The sequence below is a fragment of the Eufriesea mexicana genome, unplaced genomic scaffold (assembly GCF_001483705.2).
Source record: "Eufriesea mexicana isolate 0111107269 unplaced genomic scaffold, ASM148370v2 scaffold10264, whole genome shotgun sequence".
Lineage (NCBI taxonomy): Eukaryota > Metazoa > Arthropoda > Insecta > Hymenoptera > Apidae > Eufriesea > Eufriesea mexicana.
Genome location: NW_016917934.1, coordinates 89018 through 101954, shown reverse-complemented (window position 1 = coordinate 101954; position 12937 = coordinate 89018). Strand labels below are relative to the sequence as shown.

The 12937-nt window shown below is 37.7% G+C and overlaps 1 protein-coding gene across 3 annotated transcripts in view; it reads left to right on the top strand.

Annotated features, from left to right (window-relative positions):
• The window catches only part of Syt1 (synaptotagmin 1), a 47027-nt gene that overhangs the window by 6852 nt on the left and 27238 nt on the right, over positions 1 to 12937 (top strand). For 2 of the 3 annotated variants that reach the window (XM_017908219.1, XM_017908216.1), the window contains exon 1: positions 2383 to 2660. The exons of the other annotated variant lie outside the window; for it this stretch is intronic. The gene's annotated coding sequence lies outside the window, so the exon portion shown is untranslated. Of the gene's footprint in view, positions 1 to 2382; positions 2661 to 12937 lie in introns of those variants that run through there. 3 annotated transcript variants of the gene reach the window in all.

Sequence of the window (12937 nt, the reverse complement as noted above, 5' to 3'; positions counted from 1 at the left end):
ATCAAAGGGTGAACGCCATTTTGTATATAATATCCTATTGTTACACAAGTCAAACAACGACGAAACATGGGCAAACGACATTTTAAACAAGTTGCCAGAACTACCAGCGAATGTTGAAGTTCACTAAATTTCAATCATCTACAAGTTCCTGCGACAGTTAGCCAACAAAACAAGCAACAACTCTACACCGTTTCATTCTAACTTTATAGCGAGCCAAAGAACAGTGTTTAGCCTCTATACAGCTCTACGTGTCTCGAATAGGTACTTGATTACGATGATTGCCAAGTCAGAGACGAGGATATTAATTTGAGAGTCATTTAGTATACTATAACAATAACGAGTATTTACATTTATCGCGAGATTTGTATCGTAGAAAAATAAATATACAAGCACTATTAATCCTAGCTTGGAATTAATCATGCCAGAGAAGGCAATTTATCGAAGTCCAGTCCATATCGCGTCTCAAGATCTGAACAAAAATTTGCGCAAACTCGTTCATCCATCACAATCACTCAGCAACTTTAAATCAAATTCGTAGCTAGTCAAGCTTGAAACTATTCGATGCTTGGTATATACATTCAATTATTTGACCGATTTAGCCTCACTTACGCCGAACTAATCCTCCAGTTTAACCAAACCTCGATCGACATATGAAATCGCCCGAATATTTCAGCCATGTAATTCTCCAAACCCATCTATATTTAGATTTATGACACCTTGACTCGACACAAAGCAACGTCTGAAATAATTGCTTCGAAAAAAGGTAGCAATCGATAGGAGCGAATAGCGTGGAGTCTTTCACGCGAAATTAGGCAAACGTGGAAGCAGAGGAAAGGCAAGAGAGTGAAAGAATATCGCGTAAATACGGGAGCAAAGTTTTATCAGCTCGTAGGCGGAACATGACCAGATCATCCAAAGATGAAGGAACTCGAGTGGCATAATTCAGAGGTCAACGGATCCCAGCTGGGTCACCCAGAGCCCGAGGAACCTGGGTAGGAGTCTATATAGACAGGTGGTCTGACTAGGGTCCATCAGACACTAGCATGTACAATTCAAGTGCCCTGTGATCTCTGCATGGTTTGTCCTGGATCTCTATGTGGTTTCACTGGTATCCTTTAGCCCTGGTAACTTCTGTTCCTCGAGTCTAGGATGGTTCGTTTAGGTTCTTTGGTCTGGAGGTTATCTGTCATCATTCCCCTTATCTCTTGATGGATTGGCGGAGGTCTTTGCTCAATGAGAAGCGATTGACTTGCTTCCTTTGACTCTCGCAGCGATTTGTTTCCAGTTTTTCGAACTCTCGGTGATACGACACGAATCCTATCGTATTTTGACAGACAGATCCTGGTCCATCGATTTTTAGACGTTTTGATCGTACTTTCCCAACGTTTATATCGTCTTACTAGATCTCATATATTTTCAGACCTGTCATAGGCTAAGATTACGATGAATCTTAATGTATACCTTCCTCAGTCTTCATCCACGTATTGTATAACTCACGATAATTAGACCTTCATAAATACACCCTGGACTATCCACAGCACCTATGACATGTCATCTAACGAACGCTACAAATCAACAAAAGAATCTCACAATTCGTTTCCACCCGTTGTAACAATAATTAGACGTTTATAAAAACACCCTGGACTATCCACAGCACCTATGACATGTCATCTAACGAACGCTACAAATCAACAAAAGAATCTCACGACTCGTTTCCAGTTTTCCTCCCGTTGTAACGCTGCCAATGCCCGCGTGCCATGATTAAATAAGACCTATTTTTGCTCATTTAAAGATCTCTAAGTCACCCGTCCCTAACTCTATTCGCATGCCTCTTTAATCCTCTGATGTCTGAACCGTCCACCCCAGAGGGATTCGATTCGATTATCGTCATTTTCTGTGCCATCTCCCTTCGCCCTAACGTTAACAGCCTCGCAAAAAGGCAATTCCATGTAATCGTTACCCATTCTCCATCTGGCAAAAAGCTCGAAAAACATTTGAGAGAAACGAACGAGTCTGTACGAGAAAGAAAAATCGGAATTTCCTCCAACCACCCTCTATACTCTGCCAACGTCTAATAGTATCTTCTCAGACCCTAAACGCTTAAGAGGACGTCTCGCGAGCACCTATACTCTCCGTACCCTTTGGAGCGTGTGAAATATGACGGAAGATGAGGGCAGATCGCGGAAAAGGTGGAAGAATGGAGCATGGAGCATGGTCTAGCGTGACGTCGCCTACGACAACGTTGTGCCCGGCGTCGTCGACGACGACGACTCCGGCGCACGCATCCGTCCAGAGGGGGTGGAAGGCGCAGAGCGTCGGCTCCGTCGAAACGGCGGAAAACGTAACGTGTTTTATCGATTTCGTCGGGTCGGCCATGTTCGTGTCCGCCAGCGGTCAGGCGCACTCGTGTCCCATCGTCGAGAGACCGTGCCACCGATAGATTTTCCACCGTCTACACCGTCGTCGATGTCGCAGGGCGTATAACGATGCGCTTGTAAAACGCGACACCCCGTGTTTTTCTTCCCTTCTCATCGTCACGAGACACGTTCACTCTTGTTTTTCGAATCGTTTCCGGTCGTGTTGAGTCTGACCAGCGAGCAACCAGCGAGCAGAGGTAGCGCAAGCCCCGTTCGAGAGCAGGCAGCCGACGAACAAGCATCGTGAGTACCGCTTTTTCTTTCACCAAACAACCCCTTGCATCTCTTTACACCACCCCGCATCGCGTTTATTCCTATCATCCGCGTTCGAATTTTCTTTCCATTCGTGATTTCGTTTTTACACCAATATCGCTGAGGAATTTCTGTCGGAAGTTGTACGGTTTCCTAAGCTTCCTTAAGAGGGCTGTTTCTTCGGTGTTCTTCGCCTTCGTTCCACTCGCTATCGTCTTCCTTTGGCGGTTCTTGGTTAGAAGTCGTACATAAATCTCCTTTAACCCCCCGTCTTTATAAGGGTTTCCCTTCCAATTAAGACCCTCTTCCGCGGTATCTTTAATGCTCCTCGATGGTCAGGAATTAGGAGAAGAATTCGCGAATTGGAATTCCTTTTTGCTTCTCTTTTTCATATACGATCTGCAAAGATAATACAGAGATTACGGATCTGCACGGTTGTTTCTCACGTGAAATCGATAACCAGTCTTTTTGTCCCATTGCTCCTTTTTCGACGCTCATAAAGAAGGGTCGGAAATTCTTGCTTTTACATCGTCAACGTACACACAGATTCCCCGAGCCTGGTGATAAATATTACAGCGAGCTTCAAAGAGAACGTCCGGTCTAGAGGGTCCTAAAAGCCTAGGCCCTGGATCATCCTGCAAAGAAAAGCATCGTTCCAGTTACATTTTTCCATGATTATTCCGGAGAACGGTCGTTCGACGACATTTGTCTCTGTCCTGGAGAACTTTTCCCCTCAGTTTTACCTTTGACTTCTCCGTTTACCGTCACTCGTGTTCATCAACTTCTCCCGCAGCTCACGCTCGTCCCTTCGAGACCATCCTCCCTCCCTTTGTCCCGGCGATTTTTCTTTGTGCCCGCCAGCTTTTGTACCGATCAGTGTACCAGTCGAGCGTGCGTCGATCGATCCGCAATCGTAATTCCTTCGATTTTACTCCTGCTTGCCCTTTTTTCCCTCTTCCTTCCAGCGTCGTGCATATCAGCTAGCGTCCCAAGCCTCTCGGCTGCACACGCCACTCGAAACGCTCGTCTGAAAACGTGGGCGAGCCTGGTTGATCGATTCCTCGTCTCCCGGCGTGAAATTTTCTCCTAATTTCCTCGAGTGTTCCGTGTCGCGACCCGATTACAGGGCCGATCCTTTCGCGCTAAACGAGCCAGAGGATTCAGAGGCATAACAGAGAGACATAACAGAGAGACGTCGATGGATCCCCGCCTTTAGGAACACTCGTCTTCTCATCTCTTTCCCAGCCTCCCTTTGTTGTCGAGACGCTGGCACGCTTTCTCAGCGCGAATGCTTCCGAGATGATTAGCAGGGCCTTTTGGCTCAGAGCTGGGGAAGCTGGGATGAGCGTGTTTCTCTGGATTCTCGCGCGAGTTCGCTTTTTCGTTCCTCCTGTCACCTCCGTGTTGCCAAGGAATCACTTTACAGTTGAAACCGAAGGGATTCTTCAATTCTCAAATTGATATTTATTATCCCTGACACTGTTGGTCCATGGAGATTTCTCAGGTGAATGGATCAGGTTCCTCGTTCATTTTGTTGTGGTCCTTCCTGTGCAGAGGAATTTTAGATATTAGTATAGATGATAAGTTTGATACAAATATAGTTTATTCATGACTAAAAATTTTATTCTTCTTTGCATTTGTTTGCTGATATATTATATTATACAAATATCGGAATTTTTGAATTTGAAATAATTCTTTAGAAACCTAGGAACTCTGTTCTATCTTAATTTCAACAAGGCAGTGTATCAAGTCAAGCTGTTATTTAATCTAAATGCAAATATATAAATATTCGACATTGTATTTGACTGTGCACGATACTTCATCCAGATTCTTATCAGATTATTGTCCTAAGTATCGATAATTCTAGTGTACCGTAATGATTTAATTTTCCATCGAGTGTTAACATTAGTGACACATGTTTACGATAATTGGACAATGTTCTTTGATAATCTTCCATATCGTTGTATGGTAATAGTAAAGTTCAGAGTTCCTCGTTATGAATATTCCTCCGTTATATTTTTGAAAATAGCAAATGTAAATTTATACGATTTTTTGGGATGACGTTGCTTGGCGATTTTTCATTGCACCGAATATTTTTGTTCCGTGATATTAAACGCGTTCTAAAAATTATATTCGCGATGGCTCATTGTTTAGAAGTCGGTGCATAAAAGTTTCCATGTATCTCGGTAATATATGGTGGTTTCCGGCGCCATTGAATGGATCGGTGTATTCAGCTTTTGTGTAACAACGCTCTGTTACGTTGTTTCGCTTTCAGCGACGCGTTTTATCACGGGATTCGTATGACATTTTACGATAAAAGTCGCTACAAATTTACGATACTTCGCCCAAAATTTTCCATCCCATATTCGCGTTCTCCATTTTATCTTTCACGCGTTAATGAAGTTGTAACCAGTAATTTCAAATTTTTTATCATCTTCCATTATTTGGTCTGGCCCACGTTAACAGCTTCGAGCATATTGAATTTTAATTCGATTCCGAAAATTCAGCGAACCGTAAGCACTTGGAAAATTTGTTTCTACAAACGTCCAAACAATTATACATGGTGTATTCCTCGAATCGACCGTTTATAGCTGGCGGTGGCAAAATGCTTTAACGATCCAACGTAAATATTCGTACAAGAACAAATCCTAATTACCATATCCCATTACAATAATATTTTCAATTGTATTTTGATACGAAATTCGAAATTTATAAATTAGCAACCATAAAATCTGGAGCTATTATTTATACCATAATCTAATAATAAATCACTCTTTGTGTTATCAAGAAGATCCAATAATTGGGTAGAAAAATTCTTTGGGATGTAAAAAATACATACCAATTAATAAGAAGAAATCCTAATTACTATACCCCACTAGAATAATATTTCCAATTGTATTTTTGCGTGAAATTTGAAACTTATAAATTAGCAACCATAAAACCTGGAGCTATTATCCATACCATAATCTTCTAATAAATCACTCTTTGCGTTATCAAAAAGATCCAATAATTGAGTAGAAAAATTCATGGGGATGTACAAAATACATACTAATTAATAAGAAGAAATCCTAATTATTATACCCCACTAGAATAATATTTCCAATTGTATTTTGACACAAAATTCGAAATTCATAAATTAGCAAGCATAAAATTTGGAACTGTTATCTATATCATAATCTCCTAATAAATCACTCTTTGTATCATCAAGAAGATCCAATAATTGAGTGGAAAAATTCATGGGGATGTACAAAATACATACTATTTAATGAGAAGAAATCCTAATTACTATATCTCATTAAAATAATATTTCCAATTGTATTTTGACACAAAATTCGAAATTCATAAATTAGCAAGCATAAAATTTGGAACTATTATCTATATCATAATCTCCTAATAAATCACTCTCTGTATCATCAAGAAGATCCAATAATTGAGTGGAAAAATTCATGGGGATGTACCAAATACATACTAATTAATAAGAAGAAATCCTAATTACTATATCTCATTAAAATAATATTTCCAAATGTATTTTGACACAAAATTCGAAATTTATAAATTAGCAAGCATAAAATTTGAAACTATTATCTATATCATAATCTCTTAATAAATCACTCCTTATATCACCAAAAATATTCAATAATTGAGAGTAAAATTCACCACAAATATCCAATAATTGACTGAGGCTGTGAAAAATACATACTAATTACCATAACTTCGTATACAAATACGTTCAACTACACTGAATTTTAATTACAAGTAAAGATTGGTTCACCTCAAGGATCCAAATGATCATTTATAGCGTATTTCTCTCGATCACTCCTGTTACAGAGATCCAACGATCAAACAGAGAGATTCGTGGACGCGAATTCCAATTACCATGGATCTTTTTAATATGCAACGAAGTATCGAATTAGGGGTATGGATAATTGAACGGTGATCGCGGTGAGAACGTCCTTGAGAAGGATCTAGGCCAGTCGATAGCCGAACGAGCGTTATCTTAAAGGACAGGGGAGCGTATTGGAGTGAATTAGTTATGACAAAGAGGAATAGCGCGCTAAACGTAATTAACGTGTCGTGACGTTTCTCGATAGCCGAGAACAGTGACTAACAACGAGACTGATATTATAAATGTATATCGTTTTCGCGTGAGCTGCCGAAATATCGACGTAATTGCGAAATCGTTCGAGTGCGCTTTTCCGTGATTCCAAGGCAGAAACTCGCCTGATTAATCGTGGGTCGAGCTAATTACTCGTTACAACGACCAAGCGACTAACACGATTTCGGAGAAAGCTGATCGTTTATATTCCAGTGATACAGTGTACACCTCAGGATTGTGGCATATTCGGAACTTTTGGAATTTGTGCCTGTTCCTCCACGACTCGATGTAAATTGGAAATTTTTGAATGCTTCGAAATTTTTATTTCGTTTATTTCGTTTATTTTCTATCTTTTAATTTTTCTGTTCTCTCTTCGGTAGTCGAATGAATAAAATTTCGAAATTTTTGGTTTTCTTTTTCAGTGTAATTTCTGATTCAGTGTAAATTCATAAATTTGTTTAATATTTCGAAATATCGGAATTTTTATTGTCCTTTCTTTTTCGTGGTCCAGTGTAAATTTGTGGGTGTTTAAGTTTCAAGAAATTCTGTGATTTTTCAGTCTCGTTTCTTTCCAGTGATCCAGTGTAAATATTGCGAAATTTGTATTATTTTTATTACTGTTGCTTCTTGAATAACGTTTTATATAATCAATCTGTTCGAGTCTTTCAATTTAAACTTGTTAAATAGAAGTGACACAATTTTCTGAATTATCAGAAATAATACTACTTAAAATGCGAAATATCCGCGGAAATTATTCGAGCAAATAAATTGCAAACGCGAATAATATTTCGCCATAATGCGAAAGCAATCCATAAATTTTCAAACGTCGCTTTGAGATTGAACGAATGAGTTTTCCATCTCGTCAAATCGTTTGCAGCAATCGGTATCCAGCCATGAAAATCCGGAAACTGTATAGATACGCGTATCGCGAATTACCATTAGCAGTATAATCTGCGGGAAAAAATATTTCTCAAAGAAAGGGAGAAAAATGACGGGTGGGAAGGGAAACAGGTCGAAGCAATTCTATACACAGAAATAAATCACGGGGATCATTTTTAGCCGTGTCACGTCGAATCACGGTGCCACCACTATGTCGTAGGGGTGTGTTGAAAAAGTGCTTTACTCGGATAGAATGGAAACGTAGGAATAGCTGAACGTTTATAGACGAAGAGACTGAGAAGTCGTGGTTAATATTATTGGACCACTATCTATAAGTGCGCGGTTCTATCGATTCGAGCTTCAACCGTTCTCCTGTATCCACGAATGTACTATAGACTATAGCATGTTCACGTATGAAATCCAAATTCCACACGGACGGGTCGCGTACCCAATTCGAAACACAGATGACTCCAAATCTGACTAATTTTCCGTCGTACTACTTAAAATTTTTATTAAAAATCGTGGAATTTATATCCGTATGTCTCGTATTATTTTATAATAATTCGCTGCTGCTAATACTAATTAGTAGTAATAATTAAATTAAAAATGGTGGAATATATATCCATAACTAATATCGTATCTCTGATTTTATAGTGATTCGGTGCTCTTGGTGTTAGTTAAAAATTTAATAAAAGATTGTGGAATATATATCGATATGTCACGTATTATTTTATAATAATTCGCTGCTGCTAGTACTAGCTAATAATTTAATTAAAAATGGTGGAATATATATCCATAACTAATATCGTATCTCTGATTTTATAGTGATTCGGTGCTCTTGGTGTTAGTTAAAAATTTAATAAAAGATTGTGGAATATATATCGATATGTCACGTATTATTTTATAATAATTCGCTGCTGCTAGTACTAGCTAATAATTTAATTAAAAATGGTGGAATATATATCCATAACTAATATCGTATCTCTGATTTTATAGTGATTCGGTGCTGCTAGTACTGCCTAATAATTAAATTAAAAATGGTGGAATATCTATCTATAACTCTCGTACTATTTTATAATAATTCGATGCTGCTAGTACTAGCTAATAATTAAATTAAAAATTGTGGAATATATATCCATAACTAATATCGTATCTCTAATTTTATAGTGATTCGGTGCTCTTGGCGTTAGTTAAAAATTTAATAAAAAATTGTGGAATATATATCGATATGTCACGTATTATTTTATAATAATTCGCTGCTGCTAGTACTAGCTAATAATTTAATTAAAAATGGTGGAATATATATCCATAACTAATATTGTATCTCTGTTTTTATAGTGATTCGGTGCTGCTAGTACTACCTAATAATTAAATTAAAAATGGTGGAATATCTATCTATAAGTCTCGTACTATTTTATAATAATTCGGTGCTGCTAGTACTAGCTAATAATTAAATTAAAAATTGTGGAATGTATATCCATAACTAATATCGTATTTCTGATTTTATAGTGATTCCGTGCTCTTGGTATTAGTTGAAAATTTAATCAAAAATTGTGGAATATATGTCGACAAGTATCATCGTGCCTGTGATTTTATAGTGATTCGGTGCTGCTGGTACTAGTTAAAAATTTAATCAAAAACTTTGGAATATGTATCGATAAGTATCATCGTGTCTATGATTTCACAGTGCTTCGGTGGTATTGGTGCCGGTTAAAAATTTCATTAAAAATTGTGGAATATATATTAATAGGTATCACCGTGCCTGTGATTTTATAATAATTCGGTACCGTTGGCACTCGCTCAAAATTTCATTAAAAATTGTGGAATATATGTTAATAAGTGTTATCTGAGATTTCACAATAATTTGTCGGTGTCAGGATTTTTGGAGTGAGTCCATCATGAGCATGATTTTTCTGGGAATATTACCGTGATCGTTTTAATACACTCCAATTAAAGAGCTCGCTGCAGTGTACCCTTGGTACTCAATGTAAAGACTGACGGTTATAATGCTAAGTCAACGTTATAATGCTAAGTGCTAGGTAATTTCATCTCAGTTTTAAACGCACACAATGTCGACTTAATTTAAATGTTGCTTCAATCTGCCTTAGTTCGATGATTTTTTAATATTACTTTCCCTGTCGAGTATGTCGTGATCAATTCATTAGAGATTAATTAAATTTCACAAGGATCCGTGTTATTTCCATTCATTGGGTTCTATGGTTCTTTTATATTTTCATTAAATTTTAATTCCACCTTCTATAATTGAAATCTTTTCATTTCCATTCAACTTGGAAAAATTCATTTTTCCATGCGAATTAAACAAAACACCCTCTAAATCGATAAATCATTTTCCAGAAATATATTGTTACATCAAATCGTTAAAATTAGATTACTTTAATCTAAATTAAAAATCCTGTTCTTCTTCAAAGTCGTACCTCGCTTCGATTGATATTAGTTTATACGTATAAATTTGAGTGTGATATATCGGGATTAATTTTTTAAATAAATAATATTTCGTCACGTTTTTAGACGATTAAATAACTCCAAGAAAGGTCGAGAATTTCATTTTTCCTCGAAGAAGAAGGTTGGTTTTATTTTCGAGCACCTCCAGTTCCAAAAGACACATATATCCCGTTGCGAAGAGAAGAAAACGCTCGCTAACGAGCGTAAATCGTACAGTGTCAAAACTCGAACTCGCGAGGCCTTAAGGCTTGTCTTCAATTATAGATGTAATAACACAGAACAGTTTCTTCAGCTGCATTTGACGTAGTGGGACGAACACTTTACGAACGAGACGAGAAAATACAAGCGATTTTCTTGATTAAAGAGCGCATCTTCTGAGGCAGTTTCCCTCATTCTTCGTGTTCACTTCCATGAAATCTCGGAGATTTCTGCAGCGGGTTTTAAACGACCGTTGTCTCGTGATCGTCATGAAACTCTGAATCTTCTTCCCTCGAACGTGCATAGATCCTCAAAGATAAAAGAATTCTTGCTTTGTCTATATTTTTAACTCCTTCTCTGCGAGTGACAATTAATATCCGAGTGAAAAATGTGGAAATAATATTAATTATTTTAATTGCTCAATTTATATCAATAATTAGTCATCCCATCTTCTTTGCTATTCTTTCTCCTATTATTTCAGGGGTGTTAATTATCCTGCTTTATTTTTCACACGAGTGAACGGTTCTTAATAGGATTTTTCTATTTCAAATAAATCCCAAAATAAAATAATATTAAAATTTTCAGAATCTTTGTTCATTCTGAAAAATCACACAGCATCATTTTGATTAAAAAAGTGATACAGTAATAAACATTGTCCAAAAGATAATTCCAGAGGAATATTTCTCAGAGTGTTGAATTTGGCAGAATACAATTGAGGCCACGAATTTTTTATTTTTTAACAAATATTAAATCAACGTGAAAATGCAGACGAAGGCTGCAGGATAAAAGTTAATATTAAATTGCACGAAATTCCAGAGCTTTTGTGGACGTACGAATTAATTTTTCAACTAATTAGAAGTTTAACCAATCCAACAAGCAAGAAGCAGATATAACTACTGCAGGAAACCATGAGGATGAGCTTGAATAATGTCAAGCACCCTCGCGACCGTTCTCACAGGATGGATAAAGCGAAAAGAGTGGCCAGAATGGGAATCCCTCGGGGGTGACTTCGATTGTGTCTTCGAAAATTCAGTTCTCTGATGGGTTTCCTGCGTGTTCCACGCTGAAACAGTCCTCGGGGGTGCCGATCATAATTAAACTTTCGAAATCTCACGAAGAATTCTCTTTTTCACTTTCAGCCAAGTTTATATGCTCGTATCTCCAAGGTAACGAGAACGTAAAGTGCCCGAGTTTCGAGAGAAGTGTTCTTCGCGTATTTCGTGGCTGAGGATGAACATGGAGTTATGGTAGTTGTGGAAATATTTTCCCTGCATTCCCGTACACGAAACTTTCATTGCGTTTCTCGTTGTTTCGTTTGTAGTTTTCGTATATTCGATTATCCGATGTAGAAGGGAAAAATTTTGTTGCTTGTGTCGACATCAGAGCTAACAATCCAGTGGAAAATTTTTGGAATTTTCCTTTCTGCGATTACTAGAAAAAAGGAAAATTAATTTTAATTCGTATTGAGATAAAATTGTAATTAATATATTTATTTATTTTCACGGTACCATTAAAATTACTATTATCTACCACTGCTATGTTTAGGTACCTTATGTTTAGATAAGAATCAGTAGTTCTAGTGTTAACGACGAAGGGTTGCCAATTCTATTCTTGAGGGAAAGTCAAAAATTTAATATTGCAAATATCCATCCAGTCAAAATTTTGCACTACATGTAGTATATTTAGGTACTTGGATATTAAAGATCGGTAATTATAGTATTAATGACTAATTAGTACCTATTTAAAAAATTATTCCATTCTTACAGTGATTTACCTATTACCAGCACTCTAAAACCGAAAAATCTGACAGTAGAGAAATTCTCATCAATCCTCAGAAACCTCTCAATAAGACACACAAATTTGACCAAAGAAAAATAAATAAATTCGCATCAGAATATTCTATCAAACCTCCCTTAAATAAAAAATGTTCACATTACCAAAACTACCCTAATACTACATAATACACATACTAAACAAATTATAGACTCTTCTCTCTTCTCTGGACCACCTTTCACCCCCTCTGAACCCCGTCTCTATCACCCATAAAATCCAACTAACTGGGACTGCAAGTTAAACAACCCCACAGAACCAATCCCCGAAAAGATTCATGCTAAAGACTAATGTTCGAACGATCTTCGTCCCATCGACCACTATAAATAATCCCCTAATTCTCAAGCAACAGGAACTTTCAAGAAATCAGCATACACATCGTGAGAGTTAACCACAGGACCCTAAAGTCAGCCAGATAATTTTCCCATTCGATTTTCCAAGCACCCCGAAGTTCATTTACGTCGGCCATTAAATGCGAACGATACAGAATCGGCGAAGAGTCGTAAACGCGTTATGAAACTGCTGCGAGCAGATTCCTGGCGCAGCGGTTAAATCCTATTGAAAGATATCCCTATTGATTTTACACACTCGCACCCCCTACGGGGTGCACAAGACGATACGAAAGACTGCACGAGGCACGCGCAACACGGTTCATCGTCAGAGCCGCCTCTTCCTCGTCGTTTCGTGAATTATCACGAATTCGGAAGTCAAACATGATTAAAGGGTCTCGCGAATTCCGGGCACGTATTCGGCCTGCTATATCTGCTCCACGCTCGCCGCGAGAACACCCTAAACGAGCCAC